This window comes from Tachypleus tridentatus, unplaced genomic scaffold, assembly GCF_004210375.1.
Source record: "Tachypleus tridentatus isolate NWPU-2018 unplaced genomic scaffold, ASM421037v1 Hic_cluster_2, whole genome shotgun sequence".
Lineage (NCBI taxonomy): Eukaryota > Metazoa > Arthropoda > Merostomata > Xiphosura > Limulidae > Tachypleus > Tachypleus tridentatus.
Genome location: NW_027467782.1, coordinates 45030454 through 45051834, shown reverse-complemented (window position 1 = coordinate 45051834; position 21381 = coordinate 45030454).

The window sequence follows — 21381 nt, the reverse complement described above, 5'->3', positions numbered from 1 at the left end:
CCCGAAGTTTCTCACCTGGAGATCTGCGAACATGCAGACTTCTTTGACCCTGTACGAAGAAATGAGTTTACTCACTGAATAACACCTTCCTCCATTGTTCTTGCGTCCAGTTCTTGTATTTCAGACCCCATTCATACCGTGTTTTCTTCATTGAGTTGGTAAGAAGTTGTTTAATAACTGATAAACTTACTTCTTATACCAAAGTATAAATTTCATCATATATCCCAAAAATAAATCGACCGTACTGCAAAACACAGCTAATGACGCCGTTTGTGTGAAAAACTTACTATTGAAGGAAATCAGCGAGGCTAGAAAGGCCGCCATGCTAAAAATATATACAAATATATAGTTATGCAATCTGTCTATATATATATACATACAAATATATAGTTATGCCATCTGTCTCTCTATATATACATACAAATATATAGTTATGCAATCTGTCTCTATATATATACATACAAATATATAGTTATGCAATCTGTTTGTATATATGTACATACAAATATATAGTTATGCAACCTGTCTCTATATATATACATACAAATATATAGTTATGCAATTTGTCTCATACAAATATATATATATATATACATACAAATATATAGTTATGCAATCTGTCTCTATATATATACATACAAATATATAGTTATGCAATCTGTCTCTATATATATTATACAAATATATAGTTATGCAATCTGTCTCTATATATATACATACAAATATATAGTTATGCAATATAATACATTATATATAGTTGTCTATATATATACATACAAATATATAGTTATGCAATGTCTCTATATATATACATACAAATATATAGTTATGCAATCTCTATATATATACATACAAATATATAGTTATGCAATTTGTCTCTATATATATACATACAAATATATAGTTAGTTATATATACATACAATATATCTATATATATATACATACAAATATATAGTTTGCAATCTGTCTCTATATATATACATATAAATATATAGTTATGCCATCTGTCTCTATATATATACATACAAATATATATTTGTCTCTCTATATATACTGTTACCTAGGTGAATCAGTTGTTGTTAGTTAAGCACAAAGCTGTACAATGGGCGATCTGTGTTATGCTAACAACTGGTATCAAAACCGGTTCCTAGCGTTGTATGTTCTTAAACATACCGCTGTGCTATTGTGGGGACTAGTGAATGAGATCTGATGTGTACCAGATAAGAGAGAGGGAAACTGTTTTTAATAACTAAAACTCATTAAAAACTTCCATATTTAGGTAAACTCTCCCTAAATTACTAGTTCAGATGTAAACAACTGTTACATTTCTTGAGAAGTTGGTTGGCTGATTGTGTGGTGGTTATGGTTAACAACAGTTTGAGGTTTCGTGGTGTTCACCTCTTTGTTCACATCACTTTCATTTGTTGTTACTTTACTTTAAGTTCTAGATGTCAGGTATTTCTATTAGCGTGACTTTCTGAGTGAGACAAGAATTTAACACAAGCAGTACAATTAGCCAAACGATACACTTAGTAATAACGCGCGAAGTCAATAAAGTTTCTTTGTTTTTGAATTTTGCGCAAAGCTACACGAGGGCAACCTGCGTTAGCCGTCCCGAATTTAGCAGTGTAAAACTAGAGGGTAGGCAGCTAGTCATCACCACCCACCGCAACTCTTGGACTACTCTTTTACCAACGAATAGTGGGATTGATCGTCACGTTATAACATCATTTTGAGTGAAAGAGCGAGCATGTTTAGTACGACGAGGATTTGAACCTGTGGCCCTCATACAAGTCGAGCGCCCTAACCATCTGGCTATGACGGTCACAAGTCAATAAAGACAAATAGATGTTGTTGTGTTTTTAATCTATAATTGGATATCAACCCTTGTTATGTTTAGAAGCCAATACGGGAAACAAATACAAGTTTGTCGCTATTATCAGAAATAATTACCAACTGGTTTATAATTCAGTTTTTAGTTGGTAATATGTTACCTTAACAGGACAGTAAATGAAACTGGAATGTTTTTGATAAAATTACATTTCAAAGTCACCAATGATTTCACATTATTCATACTGTATCGTATTTTGAGAACAAAATACTATCGAGAACAAATAACAGGGGTAAGCCAGCCACTAGGATTCTTGGTTGGTGGTTGTATTGGTCTCTATGGTGAAAGTAAGTTGTGATTTTCGGTTGATTTTTATGAAGTACCTTGATTAAATAACACATAACCTTATGAAGTAGCATTTAACTCTAAAATAACAGCTTGACCGACCACTTTACAGCTGTATTACTTTTGTGGTGTTTAATATAACACATGACCTTATAAAGTAGCATTTAACTCTAAAATAACAGCTTGACCGACCACTTTACAGCTGTATTACTTTTGTGGTGTTTAATATAACACATGACCTTATGAAGTAGCATTTAACTCTAAAACAACAGCTTGACCGACCACTTTACAGTTGTATTACTTTTGTGGTGTTTAATATAACACATGACCTTATGAAGTAGTACTTAACACTAAAATAAAAGCTTGACCGACCACTTTACAGCTGTATTACTTTTGTGGTGTTTAATATAACACATGACCTTATGAAGTAGTACTTAACACTAAAATAACAGCTTTATTTTACAGATACATTACTTCACCAAGCTGTATGTGACATGGATTAACGTTTTTTGATGAATCGTTTTAATATATAGATATTTCGTAAAAGGAATTGTTGATTTTCTAGGTGAACAGCACAAAGAACCAATTATAACAGTGTGACAGACTCTCACAGTTATTTACGTTGTTTTCATCCAATTACATAGTAGTCCAGTTATACATAACAACAGTTACAAAATAAAATACAGATGTAGAAAAATGTCCGGAGTCTCACGGTTTCTTGTAAAATACATGATTTTACGATATTTTAAGAATGGTCACCTCCTTTGTCATTCAATAATAAGTCGGCTGCAGTTTTCTGTTAACCAAGGCTATCAGTCTTAGTTTATCATTAGTATATGTGGACTAATTGAATATATTTTAACGGTTTGCGATTCTCATGTGTATTAGGAGGAAATTCTATTGTATGTTTGTGTGTGTGTGAGTTTTCTTCTTCGTGCAATTCGATTGATAACTACGTGATACATTGCTTATACACTGACCAGTGAAGTGACTGTGATCAGTTTGTTTTTTTTCAGAACTTAACTGTGATAGCTTCTTGAGGTGTTTCGAAGTTAGTTAATTAAGATATGATAAAATATAATTTTAAAAAATACAATGTGCTCTTTAAAACAAAGTATGGACAGCTCATTACGAAAAAATGCTGTATGAACAAATGTTTAAAGGAATGGAAACAAAACTGACCTGTTATTAAATAAACAATCACACACACAGTACCGGATTGGTGTATAAGCCACATAGGTTCAAATCTAGAGTCACACTAAGCCTTATTCCTGTCCTTCACACACACATATCAAAATGAAATCTAATTTTGATTAAAAAAAAAACATGGATACGGCTTCTAGATGTATAACTGAGAATGTTTTCTCTGCTTAACGTGAACAACAGATAAAGAAAGCACTTGTCTGCATAGAGTAAGGATCTGTTAAATCAGTAAACAGAGAAAGCAAAAATAGGCTTGGCTTTTGTTATGACAGCGTGAAGAAAAATATTTTGATCTAAACAGTGGAAGGACAAGAACCTAACCCTTTGACTTCAGAATACTCAAGTCCTTTACAATAAACGTGGGTCAGAAGTAATGAATTATAAACTACCAGAAGAATAACCTGTTTGTTGAATCCAAGGTTAACAACTTTACATACGGAATAAAAATGAACCTCAAATACATTAAGAAAAGTTAATAAACTTCGGTTAATCTACTTCAGTATTAAAAGTTTGGTATTTAGATTTTATTTAATGATTGAATACTAACTACGACTGGTTGGTTTTGAATTTCGCCACAACAGGGCTATATGCGCCAGTCGTCCCTAATTTAGCAGTGTAAGACTAGAGGGAAGGCAGTTAGTCATTACTTCCCACCGCCAACTCTTGGGCTACTTTTTTACCATCGAATAATGGGATTGACCGTCACATTATAACGTCCTTACGACTGAAAGGGCGACCATGTTTGGTGTAACGCGGATTCGAACCCGTGACCCTCGGATTACGAGTCGAGTGTCTTAACTACCTGGCCATTAACTACGATAAAATTTCAATTCATTCTCGAGGTGACGTTTTCCTTTTGCTGACTGTGAGTGACCGAGTGGTTTGAGTATCGGAATTTGAATTGAAGGATCCAATGTTTCTGTCCCGTTGCGCAAGATCGGGCTTCGTACTTTGGAGTCGTGAATGATTTTTAAAAAGCGACAGTTTTGTTTGAATGGTTGTTGTTAAGCAAAGCAGCTAAATAATATGTTATCTGTGCTACGACAACTATGTGTATCGAAACCAAATTTTTGAGTTATAAGATTTTGGGATTACTACTGGGGTGGGAGGTGCTGTTAAATCACATTATTTTATTTAAACTTGATGGGTGATGTTCACTCGCTGCCGCCTTCTTTCAGCCCTATTTTAGAAACAGTGTTCAGGTTTGTGCGACTATTCAAGACACCAATAATTCAAGTTGCTCCTACCCAGGTCGTGAAGATTTTATAAAACACAATGAGAAGGCGCTGATTTACAATCATATAAGAATATAGTTAGACGGTTAAACCTAATTGAATGTTTTATAATTAGAACGTGTATGAATGTAACGAGGACACCTTATAAACTTTTAGCAGGTGTAAAATACGTTATTAGGCAAACTTTGTTATGCCGGACTGTAGATCCGAGGTTCTGTGGTTCGAGTCACGTTACCGCCAAAGAAATTTGTGCTCTGACCTTTGAGCCCGTGGATCCGTTATAAGAATGAGATTCGAATCACAATAATCGATTAGAGTAGCTCACAGATGGGCGGTATGTGATACTGACTACCTTCCCTGAAGTCTGTCTCCGTATTAAGGATGGCCAGAGGAGATAGTGCTGGAGTGACTCAGAATATTATTTTTACACAGTTGCTCTATATGAATGACTTACACAGGTTTACTTCTTATGCGCCTCAGTAAATTTTCCATCGTATTATTTAAATATTACGGTATCAGACAGCACATTTTTACAATGTTTTACACACATAGAAAAGAAATGACTTAATTAAAATTCTTCAAGTGTGTATTAATAGATGAGTAAGAACGGACCAACTTCCTAATGTACAGTAATGGACACTTGTTTTCCTAATTAACATTACTGTTTAAAGTACTTGTAAGGTCAAATAATCCAGAAAAGAAAAACTGTCGCCACTGATAAGGACTCGTGGGTTTTGCTGCAGTGAAAGCACGTTGCTTGTCGCATCGATTCTGAACATCCGTCAATTCTCGTTTACGTTAGAGTGTTTCTGTTAACAAAAGTATTGTCATTACGTGCCACGTTTTAGGTTCTACAACGTGTCAATAGGAACGTCTACTTGTCCTCTACTCATAACTTTATACCTACCCACTGAAGCTAGAGGACAAAAAGCACTTTATTCCTCACTGTATGTATACAATCAATTTCTTTTAAATATATGAAACATATAATTTATTCATATTTTTTCGATATATTCATATTAAAAATCACAACAAAAGGTTTTGATGGTTTACTAAAATTACTCTTTCGTTTTATTAAGTTTATTCTAAAAGTAAGTCATCCTTATTGTTAATAATGCTTTGTTTGTTTTGGAATTTCGCACAAAGCAACTCGAGGGCTATCTGTGCTAGCCGTCCCTAATTTAGCAGTGTAAGACTAGAGGGAAGGCAGCTAGTCATCACCACCCACCGCCAACTCTTGGGCTATTCTTTTACCAACGAATAATGGGATTGACCGTCACATTATAACGCCCCCACGGCTGGGAGGGTGAGCATCCTTTGGCGCGACTCGGGCGCGAACCCGCGACCCTCAGATTACGAAGCGCACGCCTTAACGCGCTAGGCCATGCCAGGCCCTGTAATAATGCAACATTATCTTATAAGACAGTTGTATGTCATTATACACATGATTATTAAAACTGTTTAATTAAAAAACCCGAAGAGTTATACAGAAACTAGAGGGAAAGTTTAAAAGTGTTTAATTTCAGCTACAAATCCCTATTTTCACTCGAACCTTTAATTTGTTTATTTTTGTCACGTATTTTCATTTTAAGCTGTTTAACTTCTTTCTGTAATTTGATGAAAATCTGTATCCCACATCTCAATATTAATTATTTTGATAATCGTTTTATATTCACATATATCCATGATGGACATAAACCTGTCTAATGGCAAGTGTACTTTTAGATTGGTCCATCATGGACATAAACCTGTCTCAAGGCAAGTGTACTATTTATATTGGTCCATGATGGACATAAACCTATCTCATGGCAAGTGTACTATTTATATTGGTCCATCATGGACATAAATCTGTCTAATGGCAAGAGTACTATTTAGATTGGTTCATGGAGACTGGATGTAATTGATATCTCATGCACCAACAGTGTGTTGTATCGTGATGCACATACCAAATGTTATATATATGATTTTAAAATATCCATAGCTACTATAGTTATATATTTAATGTAAATATAAGACAATGTGTTGTAATAAGATATATAGTTTTAATATTTCTTATCCATGTTATATTTCTTCATCTGACTCTCCGATAGTCAGAGCCAGACAGGTCACAGTTCAGATGTCCTTTTAACGTGACACAAGGTTCAAAATGTGTTAATTAATATTTATGAATTGAATTAATAAATATTTACCTCCTTTGTTTGGGTTGTGTCACTTTATACACTTTATCTGAAACTAAATATTCTTGAAATAAAATATACATATATAAAATGCATGTCTCACTTTCCTTCAGAATCGCTGTTATTTTTACCATTGTCACTTCTTCAAGCATGGTTACTCCATCTGCAGTCACGTAATGTTGGCTACAATTCGACACTTACCATCAGCCACCACCGTGACTGCCGATCCGATGTTCGAAACTGAGCTTAGTGCTATGTACGGTTTAATAAATTCTGTCGGGGGAGACAACTTAGACGTTTCTATAATAAGGCCGAAATCAATCGTGCATTGGTAAAAAATAACTGTGATCTTCAGTGTCGTAAATAGGAGGAACAATACACAAACAAATGATACACGAGTTGTAATAATCACAATGCTACATGTGTCAGTGCTGACATATAAACATTAAATTACATCCACGGCTTGAAAACAGCTATATACATGTAATAAATTATGAGGCTCCACACAAAGTACACACTACATTAAAATGTTTGTTTTGAATTTCGGGCAAAGCTACACGAGGGCTGTCTGTACTAGCCGTCCCTAATTTAGCAGTATAAGATTAGAGAAAATGCAGCTAATCATCATCACCCACCGCCAACTGTTGGGCTACTCTTTCACCAACGAATAGTGAGATTGACCTTTGCATATAACGTCCCCAGGGCTGAAAGGATGAGCAAGTTTAGTATGACGGTTATTCGAATCCGCGATCCTCAAATAGCGACTCGAGCGCCCTAACTACATGGTCATGTGGAGCTCAAATTATAATGACTGGGTGTCAACCGTTATTCTGTGTAGGTGTAATTTGATACGTAATCAGATAAAGTTAAAAAGTACCTTACGCAATTTGTAATGATGCGTTTAGTAATACTGTCCAGGTTTTGTTACAATATTCACAGCCAGTTTTGCCATAGGCTGGCGGAACAATATTAAATAACAAAGAACAAATGTAGCGATTCCTATTATAAACCACAAACGTGGTTCATGCAACTTATGATTATTACATATTTTTCAACTCAAGTTAGCAACAACATTAAAAAAGAAGAACAAAAAACTGTAAATAAACCATCAGAATAATTTCTTTCTATATAAAATTACTAAAATGTAATAGCTAGTCCAGTAATTTGTTAAATTACTTTCTGAGTACTTTTAAATTATTGTCGCGTGTGTTATGTAATAGATTATGTTTAAAACACTTTCAGTGACCCAAGCCTTGCAGTCGAGCTCAGAAAAGTCGAAACTGCACTCCACAGCTGAAGACACTGTAAATCATAGAATGCATTAGGGCTTTAAGCAAAACTTTTGCAAATAAAGAAATATGCTTTTACTAATTTTTATCATACTCAAAATCACGCTTGGCATATTGCGATTAGGTACGTTTAAAGAATGACATTCAATTCATTTAGCGTGTGTGTGAGGGAACAGTACTACTGGTCAGTAGTTTAAAATTATTTGTTGTTTTTAGTAAGCACAAACCTACACAATGGGTTGTGTTGTACCCACAACTGGTATCAAAACCCGGTTCCTAACGTTGTGAGTTTTCAAACATACCGCTGTTCTATTGTGGGAAATAGTGAATCAGATCTGAGGTGTACCAGATAAGATAGAGGGAAACTGTTTTTCATAACTAAAACTCGTTAAAACTCTCCCTAAATTACTAGTTCAGATGTAAACAACTGTTATGTTTTTTTGAGAAGTTGGTTGGTTAGCCTATTTCTTAGATTGATCATTGTGTAGTGGTTATCCGCTGAACTACTGGGGACTTTTAAAATTAAAAACAGCGGCCAGTAGCTTTACTTTTTAATAACTTTGTATTCATACAAAATATAGAAAATCAGTGTAATATGAGAAATAATATATAATATAATAATATTTGTTTTCGTTTGATAAAATACATAAAACACTTTCGTTAATAGTAATTTACTTCTTTGGTGGCCCGGCATGGCCAAGCGCATTAAGGCGTGCGACTGAGGGTCGCGGGTTCGCATCCGAGTCGCGCCAAACATGCTCGCCCTTTCAGCCGTGGGGCGTTATAATGTGCGTTCAACCCCACTATTCGTTGGTAAAAGAGTAGCCCACTAGTTGGCGGTGAGTGGTGATGACTAGCTGCCTTCCCTCTAGTCTTACACTGCTAAATTAGGGACGGCTAGCACAGATAGCCCTCGAGTAGCTTTGTGCGAAATTCCAAAAAAGATAAACAAACAAACAAACTTCTTTGGTTGCCAATCATTAGAGAAAACAAAAATAAACATTCGTTTAACCGCTTCTCATAATGTTACATTTTTCTCACAATACATTTTTTTCGTTTTATTTCTTAAACAAATTTTTTGATGAACATTTCTCTTACTAAAACAAAACTATGAAAATATTATATTGGACTTAGATATAATTCTCTCTAACAATAACATATAATCACGCCCCATATAGCCGGGTATTTAATGCGCTCGACTCGTGATCCAAATCTCCATCACCTAAAATATGCTTGCCCTTTCAACCGTGAAGGCATTATAATTTAACGGTCAATCTCACTTTTCGTCGGTAAAAGAGTAGTCCAAAAGTTGGCGGTAGGTAGTGATGCGTAGTTTTACACTGCTGAATTAGAGACGGATCTCTTAGATATTCGTTGCGCAAAACTAAAAAAAGAACAAATATATATAATTTTTCTTTTAGCAAAAATTAAACTTCGGAACTAGGATAATAAATGTCTCATTTTCTTAACCTAATACTTACAATTCATTTTCCTCTTTGAAAAGTTAAAAAACAGTTCAGTGTTTTCAGTAACGCAGGTGGCCTGGCATGGCCAAGTACGTAAGGCGTGTGACTCGTAATCATGCTCGCCCTCCCATCCGTGGGGGCGTATAATGTGACGGTCAATCCCACTATTCGTTGGTAAAAGAGTGCCCCAAGAGTTGGCGGTGGGTGGTGATGACTAGCTGCCTTCCCTCTAGTCTTACACTACTAAATCAGGGACGGTTAGCACAGATAGCCCTCGAGTAGCTTTGTGCGAAATTCCAAAACAAACAAGTAACGCAGGTAGATGTTGAAACACGTGATCGTAGCACATGCAGATAAATTGTAGTATTTTTAACACAATTACACAAATAGTGTTATAAAACAAAAATAGTGTAATAAAACTGGAAGGTTCCATAAGTTTAAAATAATAAAAGGATTTAAGAAGATAAAATTAACATTAAAAATCGGTAGATTTCACGAGCAAAATTAACACAATTTTCAATTATTTATAAAATAATAATAATAATATTACACTTTATTTAGTTGTCTTTAAGCACAAACTTTTACAAAAGATTATCTGTGTTGCACTCACCACAAATGATGAAGCCCAGTGCATTAAAGTATTACAAAACTGGATAATTGTAGTAATTAAAAAAGTAATATTATAAAACTGTAGGATTACAGTAACTAAAATTAATGTTACAAAACTGGATAATTGTAGTAATTATAATTTTATTAATACAACATACCAACAGTTTTGATAAAATTTTGTTGCAAAAACATATACATGATTTCAATTATTCGTATCAATAAATAATCTGAACATGTGGATATAGTCTCTTTGAATCTCTTCTGAATAACATGTTTCAACAATATCTTTACCATAATTGATGTTTTGGACTACATGGAATCAGATATTACTGTTATATCATTTAAATGTGTCATTATATCTGTGATCTGCCTTTACAGGTTAAACATACTGATAAGTTATGACGGTAAGTATTTTGTATAAAGAAAACCAAATAATTCTACTTTTGAAATTACAAACAGAAGGACCAATAAATACGTTTATCTATAGTTATTTATATATACACTAGATTACACACATAAAATTTGAATACAGTTTTGGTAATGTCAATTTTCAGCTTTGCTTTTCATCTGTAGTGTCTATATTTCTTTAAAAAAAGTTATTGTACGTTGATTGTGAATTTATGAAAACTTAATATTTCTAATACACCGTAAATATATTTCCGATAGATACCACTTCTCATAAGATGGCTTTACTGTTCAGTTTCTGCCGACACTAGTTCCACCTATCCAAGGTTTCAACAGGAACGTGACTACTTCTACTGTCGCAGCCGCTTCCCAGAAAAGAAGTACCAGAAGTGTGAGTCGATATCTTACCTAAACTCACACTGACTTGGTTGAGGAAACAGTGATGAGCACCCTTCGGAAAGTGTCCAAATGCATCTCTATTGGAGTGCAACATCCCAACCCAGAGGAAAACACATGTGGGACAACGCTCATAACCAGATACAGTCTTCGCCCACGTTGACAGTACGTTTCACTAAACTGGGTGTCAAAAGAGGATGGCATCCTTAGTTGTAGATATGATGGTTGGTCCACCTTTCCCATGGCCTAGCCAACACAGTGCATCTAGACCAGTCTGTCTCCTTTCTATACCAGACCACCTTGGAATCAACCTTTTGAAAAAGATATGACAGGGTGTCTTAACCAACTAATACTATTTGGTTGGTCCAGTACTTTTCTAAAACCAGTTTTACCACAAACTAACCAGCAGGAGATTGTACAGTTATAACATTCTCTAGTGTAGTATAGTATAGGAAAAATGATATATAGAAATGAAAAGTAAATAAGCTACATGTACAGTTAATCCAAAAGCCACGTTTGAAACCGGAGAGTGGTGATAGTGGAATGATAATTTGACACCGAGTCTGATGAATGAGTGATATTTAAGGGGAAGTACTTAGAGGGGGTATTTTGTGAAGGATAAGGACTGGAAATTAAGTTTGAGCTGGCCATAAATGTGTTATCAAAAGGACAGATGCAGGTGTGGACTGAGTGACGTATAAAACCTTGAGAAGGAAACATATATAAGTAACTTGGTCTAACTAAATAGAATTAATTTACTATCTAAGCAAAACGATGTGGTATTGGAGACCAAAAGTTATGACTGTTCTTTCTGAGATGGGTGGTAAATGTGTACAGAGGTTGAGTATTTCACTGATTAGATAACTATCAGAACACTTGGGTATTGAAAGAACACACTGTAGGATCTTATAGGTATTGAGTAATGGATACCAGGTTCCATTGATTCTGTTATACTCAGTAACAGATGTGAAAGTGAGTGTGACTCAAAGGCATAAGGACTTCCATTACAGCTATTACCTCCAGTAAAGAAATTACTTCACTAGTAGACAGATTAAGACTGCATCAATCTAAACGAAAAGAAAGAAAATTCAGACCGATTGAGAAATGTGTTGAAAAATATCCCAGGTGAAAAGTGTATGAACAGTAACACGAAATTTAAGATTCGTGTTTAAATGAAGTGAATTTTGAAACTACAATTACTTAATAACTGTACAAAATAAACAGTAATAAACAGCATGAAAAACGTTAAAGTAAAAAACAAGAAGGAAAAATTTTAACACATCATAAAACTATTGTGTCAAATGTAGAGATGAAGATTGAAACCCCCATTTTATTATCTCCAACTGGTTAGTTCAGAAGACATCTGGTTTTGGAAAAAGTTAACATTTTCTTACATGAAAATGTGTTTCCATTAGACGCTTACCATTTCACACAGATATTATATCTTCTGTGAACATCTGCCTTGAGTATCTGCGTGACACTAGTTTTAGGCAACTTCAATCTGAACTCACGTAATTCTTATTAATGGATAATGATGTTATTGTTTAATAGCTCCCTCTATACTGCTCCACTCATGAAATTTCATTATTAAAGAAAAATAAGTCGTAATTACCCAAATGAACACATACGCATCAGAAAACTTGTGAGTGAAGCGGCTATTTGATAGGCAGATCATGATACAAATGATCTGTTTTCAAATTAATCGCTTCAAATACATGAGAATCATTCCAAAGGGAACAGCATCTCTATGAAGTACTTCTGACATGAAATGAAGACGTAAAGTGCAAGGAGGCAAACAAAGAAGATTCAGGAAAAGACAGGGTAATTGTGTACTGGGCAGTTGAACTGAATAAATGGGTCAGCTTTCCAAAAATTCAAAATTTATACCACAGTTTGTGAATCTAGATAGTGCATGTAAAAATAACTATAATTCTTAATCAGTGAATCAGTAAGACTACGAGGACCAGACATATAGTCCTGGAAATGTAGTTGGTGTAAAAAGAAATCAGTATGTATGCAGATGTAAGTAACTGATGAAAAACAAATAATACATCAGGATTAGATTTATACAAACGGGATTGTGAAAGAGGGAAAAAGACCTGGAATGGAATATACATGAGAAATTAAGCCCACATAATGAGAGGATGGTTGAATACTGTCCTCAGTGGGAAGTTCACATAGCCTTAGAAGTAGATGAACGTAAACAAACAAGCTGACCTTCTGCTGAATTTCCTATTGACATCGAAGGGATGAAAGAGTGTCAAATATATGTGAATAAAGTTGCAGGCTACATAATGGTGTTCACTAAATATATGTCAAATATATGTGAAAAGTGACTGTCATGTCAAATATATGTGAATGAAGTTGCAGGCTACATAATGGTGTTCACTAATATATGAAAAGTGGCTGTCACGTCAAACAGATGTGAATGAAGTTACAGACTACATGATGGTGTACACTAATATATGAAAAGTGACTGTAATGTCAAATATATGTGAATGAAGTTGCAGGCTACATAATGGTGTTCACTAATATATGAAAAGTAGCTGTCACGTCAAATAGATGTGAATAAAGTTACAGACTACATAACGGTGTTCACTAATATATGAAAAGTGGCTGTCACGTCATCAATACGTAACTTTCATCTCCTCGCCACTGTTGAAATTTAACTTATGTGTAAACATTCTTCTCTCACAAAGGATAGAGAAATAGTGATATGGACTTCTACGTTAATAAATAGAAAAAAAATGTAATTCGAGAAACAAAAAGCAAATCTCTGTTATTAAAAACTAGTAAATCTACAAAACAAATTTTAAATACCACAGAGAGAACGAGAAAATAGGAAGGAAGTTTTCTAAGATTGTTGGAAGACACATGCTGAACTATGAGAAATCTCATGAGCCAAGATGGCAATTGTCTAAAGAGAAAAAATCTCTAAGGCAAACGAACAGAGAAGACATCTCAACTGTGTTAAAAGGTTTATCTTGTTTTAGAAGGAGCTGTAGCAGCCAATGAATATACCAGTCGGCCGAGAAACTCCATTCATACCATCTCCTGCAGGCTGGTTCTTTGGAGATCTGGTATGGAAAGGAGGTGGACCAGTTTAGATGTATTGTGTTGGCTAGGATGCCCCCCACCCAATCATGGGAAAGAGGGTGGACCACTTTAGATGTAATGTTTTAGCTCGGATGTTTCCCACCCTATCATAGGAAAAGAGGTGAACCCGTTTTGATGTATCGCGTTGAGAAGAATGCTCCCCACCCAATCATGGGAAAGAAGGTAGACTAATTTATATGTATTGTGTTTACTAAGATGCTCCCCACTCTACCACGGGAAAGAAGGTAAACTAATCTATATGTATTGTGTTTACTAAGATGCTCCCCACTCTACCATGGGAAAGAAGGTGGACTAATTTATATGTATTGTGTTTACTAAGATGCTCCCCACTCTACCATGGGATAGAAGGTGGACTAATTTATATGTATTGTGTTTATTAAGATGTTCCCCACTCTACCATGGGAAAAAATATGGACAACTTTATATGTACTGTATCTGCTAAGATGTCCCTCCCCCCAACATGGGAAAGAAGGTGGATCAGTGGATCAGCCCGGATATCTACAGTTAAAAATGTCATTTTACACCCAGCGTCGTGACCCGTACTTTCAAGATAGGAAAAATAGTGTACCTAGTTATTTACACGTTATCCCACAAGTGCGTTCCTCCAAGAAGAGAAGTCACACTCCGAGGGCATCTTGTGGACACTTTCCGAGGACTGCTCATCTAGGTTCCTCCACCAAGTCAATATGAGCTTCTCAATGTGATTCCTGTTATTTTTAGGTAAGATATTGAGTCAAAGTTGATGTTTTCTTACACTGAAAATATATTTCCGATAGATACTTTACTCTCCTCACACTTCTGGTACTTCTTTTCTGCAACTTTGAAGACTGTGTTCTACAGTAAATAGGAAGCCAGCTTCCAGCTTTGATAGTAGAGTATGTTTCAGTGAAGCGTTGTGCTTGTTTATTTACATGCTACAACGCAGATGAACCATTGTTTAAACGTGCGGTAGATGAGAATTTCAAGCCTTTAAGAACCAAAAATATTTTCGCATATTGAAGGCTGCACTGAACAATAATAGCTGTTATGTGAGAACAAAAAGATATTCTATCAAAAATAGTATGAAACTAGATATTTTAGACTATGTACAGTAATCTGGTATAATCTTCTATGAGTATATAGTTTTAAATATTTTTTAAAACGATGCCTAACAAAACATTTTGCGAATCTTATTACATTGTCCTTCCAAAATAAAGTTTGTGTCTGTCAATCAAACATTTCTAATACTCTGAATTCAACCAATTAATGTGGCAGACAAACAGAAATATCTTTTCTCCTTCGTTTCTTCTTATAGTTTCCATTAACACTTGAACCAGTAATTTCAAGTTATCTCAGATAATTATGCTGCAGTATATTTGGTAGAATTCTGTAAATCAAAACAAACCATTAACTATGAATACAACTATGTAAACAAAACTCAACCTTTTACAGGACAAATAATAATGTAATAATATCTGAAATCAATATTTAAATATAATCACGACTATTAACTTTATATCGAGTACAAAATATCTGAATAAAAATATTAGTCAATAATTTGTTGAAAAATATATTGTGAAATAAACATTTTTCCAAGTATAACATTAAATAAAATTAAATTATATTATGTGTGTGTTATTTCTGTAGTAAAGCCATATCTGGCTATCTGTTAACTGAGAATAATTTAAACCATGATTTTAACGTTGTAACTCTGTACAATAAGTGCTGTACCATATGGGGAATGAATTATATTAAAATATATAAAGCGTAATATTTGTGATATAATGGTAACGAAATGCTAGGATTAAATGTGTTCAAATTACCTGTATGTAACTGGAACCTAAAGTTGGTAAACATCTCAGATAGAATACGAAACAGAATTTTTCAAACAATCCGTTTTAAAGTTCTCTTTATCTCTTTGTGTGTAGTGTTTCAACAAATGACTTTAATGTCCTTAAACATAAAATTAATTGTTCATTAGACAAAATTCTATATTAATTTGAATGATTGGTATATTTTGTTGTTATTAATCAAACTTTCTGAACCTATATTCCTTATACCAACAACTACAAGAAGTAATGACTGAGTATTTCAGTCATGTTAAGAACCACTCAACAATAACATACCGTTACGTCACATGTTGATGTGTGAATCAGTGTTATTAATTCATAACACGTTGGTGTAGCTTTTCATTCTCAACATAAACAGGAGACAGATGAACGGACACCACGGTTCACAGTATGTTGTATAAAATGTAGTAGATAACGTTCTCTGTCCAATCTGGATTGGATTTCCTTTTCTTTGTTACTTAACACTCAATGGATGTCAAAATTATAAATTACAAAGTATTTCTGAGTAAAACTGTTCATACAGACTTAGAATTATTTCTTACTTACAGTTTAATATTTAATATAAACGTGTGCACTCTACATCTGAAAGTTACTCACAAGTCGTGGTCGTTGTTCAGGTCAAATTCTGTAATATCATAAAAGGTAAGATAAAAGATTGCAGAAAGTAAACCACTAAGAAAATTGTACGAAAAACAAGACATGAGTAATTAGTATGTGAAGAAATGATAATTAGTTAACAACTACAATCATAGGATTTGGGATTTGGAGTCAAAATCAATAGGTTGGTTGTCTACTGGAGAAACTCGTTCACATTTAAACAAACATGAAAGTCTGGATTGGTTTTAATTCTTGACATACACTGAATGAATGATTCATAATTATAAAGTCTAAAGTATTTATGAATAAAACTGTTAGTATACATTTGTAATTATGTTTTACTTAAAGTTTAAAATATGATATGTGGGTGTGCACACAACATGTGAAAGGTGCTTACAAGTTGGTGTTGGATAAAAAAAAACAGTTAAGTTAAAAATAGGATAAAAAATACAGATCAATATGGTGATAGGTAACCGCTTTTATAACTCACAAATTATGTTTTAGTTCCAGATTAAGTTTAACCCCATATCATACAGAAGGGAATTCTTCTGACTAAAGACATCCAAATTTTTCTTTGTTCAGGGCTTGTCCATATTTTCACCCAAGAAAACTGCATGGCCTGATGTACTGAGAAAGCCGAACGCCATCTAGTAGTAAGAACTAATAAAATACGGGATTGTTCATGAAAACACACAGAAATGTTCGGTGACACATGCTTTTCGTTTATACGCTAACATAGTGAAGAAACAAGACACGAACGATAAAATATAAATATTCTTTGTAGAGATGACACTGATCTGGAATTCATACTTAAAGAAACCATCTACATCAAACAACTTTAACCAACACCAAATATCATGTAGTCTTCATTAAAATCGTTCCATTTAAAATATGAAGATTTTTTTTTTATTTTTAGTAATTAACTTTCGATATATTTTAGTTTTGATAAAATAATTGTTATTTCAGCAATGTATTTTAGTTATTTAGGTGGAAATAATGTATTATTTTTGTTTTGCTTTAAATAGTGAATGTGGAATATATAAGATATTTTACGCTACATATTAACAATTGCAGCATTATATAACATTCAGGATATATATTTTAGGTAAATCCAATATAAACAATTAATTAAGTTATATTTTCTAATCTCACTATTATATAAACGACATAACGTGCATATCTGTGTCTATTTGACCGAAATAATAAATACAGTGTGTCACTATTTATGAAATGTCTCTATTAAGAAAAAACTATAAAAAAATTCTCACTTTAGCATTCTAAATTCGGATAATTTTAAAAGTAACTATGATACAAACAACAAGCGTTTGTTTTTCCATAGAAATGAATATTAAATACTTTTCGTATAACAAGAGCCCGACTTTCACTAGGACTAAACCTGAAGATTTGATTATATCTTTTTTTATTGATATAATTTATAGATACAGTTTTAAGAAATGTAGTTTAAAGCTTATTTTTTCAATAAACGGTACCCCATTTAACAGATAATAAAATATAGGATGACCTAGGAAGGTCGAATCGTTTTTCTCTCCTCAATAAAAGTGTCAGTACCCATAGCAGCCATTGTGATACACAATACATGTGTTAGTACCCATACCAGACATTCACATATACAAGTGTTAGTACCCATACCAGACATTCTGATATACAATACAACTGTTAGTACCCATACCAACCATTCTGTTACACAATACAAGTGTTAATACCCATACCAGCCATTCTGATAAACATTTTTATCTGAAGTAGGTTTCTCGTCATCAAGATTTTTTTACTCTAAATACTGAATCTGTAAAATATTGAAAACTTTGTCTCTGTTCCCTTCTGTTGTATGAATCTATTTCTTCATCTTCAATATAGTTGTACTATTAATCATCAACCTTGAAATTTGCTTTCGTTCAGAAACATTGTTCGAAACGTGAATCCAAAGTTTCTCCACTTTAAAGAACCAAACCGAAATGTTCAAAAGTCGTTAGATTATCAGATTTGTCTGAAGAGACTATTGCTTTGTTTTACATTGGGCTGAAGCTACACGAGGGCTATCTTCGCTAGTCGTCCGAAATTTAGCAGTGAAAGAATAGAGGTACCTAGTCATCACCATCCACTAACCACTCTTTCACAAACGAATATTGAGACTGACCCTAACAATGTTCTCCCTCCCCCCACACATATCATAAAGGGTGAGCATGTTTTGTGGAGTTGGATCAAGAATTTCAAACAAAGCATCAACAGAACATAAATTTCACTGAAAAAGTTCAAAGTGTTCTGTACTAACCATAGAATCGTTGATACCAGTGTTGATTACACCGATGTACTGAACAAGTGGAACTAATAGAACGAAGACAAATTGTTCAGCGTGAACATGTCCAAAATTTGAGGATGAATTGACTGACTAACAACATTCATTCCTAGCTTCATCCTGACGACCAGATTGTTAACCTGTGTAATTATAACATAAATAATCAGTGCTAGCTAAAGGTCTTCAGTTCTCTCTTCCACCACGTAGACTCTACGTACCTAATTTAGTTTACACTTTCAAATCACAATACAGACACCTGAAGGACCTTCTTATGAAAGATAAAATAACTCTTTATCGATTGAGTAACATTTTTATGACGAAAATAAAGAACTTTGCCTTTTCTACTTCTTATGATTTTATCCCTAATGTTCGTCCTTACCGTTTAAGCTCTGAAGAAATATTTTAAAAGAACTGTCGTTAAATAAAAATAGTTATGTTACATCGTCCGACAATAACATTATTATTCTTAACTAAAATAATTACTTGCTTAAAATGGTGGTTATTCTTTACAACAAAAGCACATTTAAAATCCTTATTAATACCTATTAATTCATTATCATCGAACGTAACGAAACATTTCAAAGATACCTTAGAGAACTTAGAAAGAAAAATATCGTAGACATTTGACTGATAATGAGACGACACCAAGTAAACCATCACAGTTTATTAAGTCGCTATTGTGGGTTATATAGATATAATTATCCTAAATTTACTAAAATCACGAACTAAAAGCACAGTTAATTAATAATACAGCAACATGGTACAGGCTATCTATTAACCATTGCAGAATTATCGACCCCCAGTGGCTCAGCGGTATGTCTGCTGATTTACACGCTAAAATCCGGGTTTCGATACCCGTGGTGGGCAGAGCACAGATAGCCCATTAATTATTGGCCTGGCATGGCTAGGTGGTTAAGGCATTCGACTCGTAATCCGAGGGTCGCGGGTTCGAATCCACGTCACACCAAATATGCTCTCCCTTTGGCCCCCAGTGGCTCAGCGGTATGTCTGCGGACTTACACGCTAAAATCCGGGTTTCGATATCCGTGGTGGGCAGAGCACAGATAGCCCATTGTGTAGCTTTGTGCTTAATTCAAAACAAAACAAAAAAGCAGCATTATCTTATACTAAAAAAAATATATTTTAGTAAATCCAATATAAAGTATTAATTACGTTATATTTTCTAATTTAACTATTATCTAAAGGACATGGCGTGCATATTTGTATCTATGTAACCGAAACAACAAATACATTGTTTCACTATCTACTAAATGGCACCACACAAAACAATCTATAAAAATTCCCACTTTGGTATTCTAAATTCAGACAATTATAAAAATAACTACGATACGTACGACAAACCTATATTTATCAAAGAACAGAATTTTAAAGTACTGTCCTCATAACAAGAACCCGACTTTCACTAGAACTAAATCTGAAGATTTTATTATATCTTTATTGATGTAATATCTAAATATAGTTTTAAGGAAAGGAGTTAAAAACTGTTAATTTTTAAATAAACGATAACACACTTAATAGACCAAAAATAATGTTTGCTTCGCACAATGAGAACAGTTTTCCACTGCATTAATTACTGTAAAAATAGTATTTTTATCTTAAAAAATGACCCATTTTTCTAAATTTTTCAGTACGACATTGTCGAAAACAGCCCAGTACTTGTTAAGCCTAATTGCTAAGCCTCTCACAGGTTGCAGAGTAAAGTGAATGTTACTTGTCTGACTTTTGCTTCTTATTTCAAGAAGTTGATTGAGATTTTTTAGAATCATCTTATGTAAATATACAATAAAAGTATTCATACAAAACTTTAAACCAACAAATTGTACTGGTCGAAATATCCGTGGAATGTGAGGTTGGTAATGTTTTGCTATAAAATTTTGTTATTTCTTCTCAAAGTCGGCTTTTATTTTAATGTCTGGTCTCCATAGTTACTATATGCAAATATTCAGTAATTTTGTGGTTTAACTTTATTGTTGCCTTTCTTCACAGTTTGTATTGGTTTCAAGTGTAACTATACTCTTGAATCAATTGTTGTTATGAAATGACGTACGCCAAAGAGAAGGAAATGATGCAAAAATAAAACTGATAAGTGAGCGGTAGCAATGGGAAAACTCAGAAGATATTCAAAGTTGAGTGATGAAAACGAAATTTTATCCTTTAAATCTAATAAAGAAATTGTGCCTAGATTATAAATAAAAGGTTTTTTTCGCGATCACGTGTATGATGATTTTTCGGTGTAGATCTTAAATGTGACAAGTTTTTTTATCGTCTGTAGATTTATTCTGTACATACGACTTTAACCTTTTATATATATTTATTTATATTCACTATATGCGTGTATTATATAAAAAATAAAAATAGAGAGAACCACAAATATTTTAAGATTATATTAAAGTAAACAAATAGATTCTGCTAAGAAACAAGCATTTAAAGTTTAAAGATATACACGTTTACTAACAGTGATAAAAACAAAGTGTAAGATTGGGTGATACTCGTGGTTTTTTAACACTCCTACGAAAAAAATATTTACATCCACTAAAGTGATTTT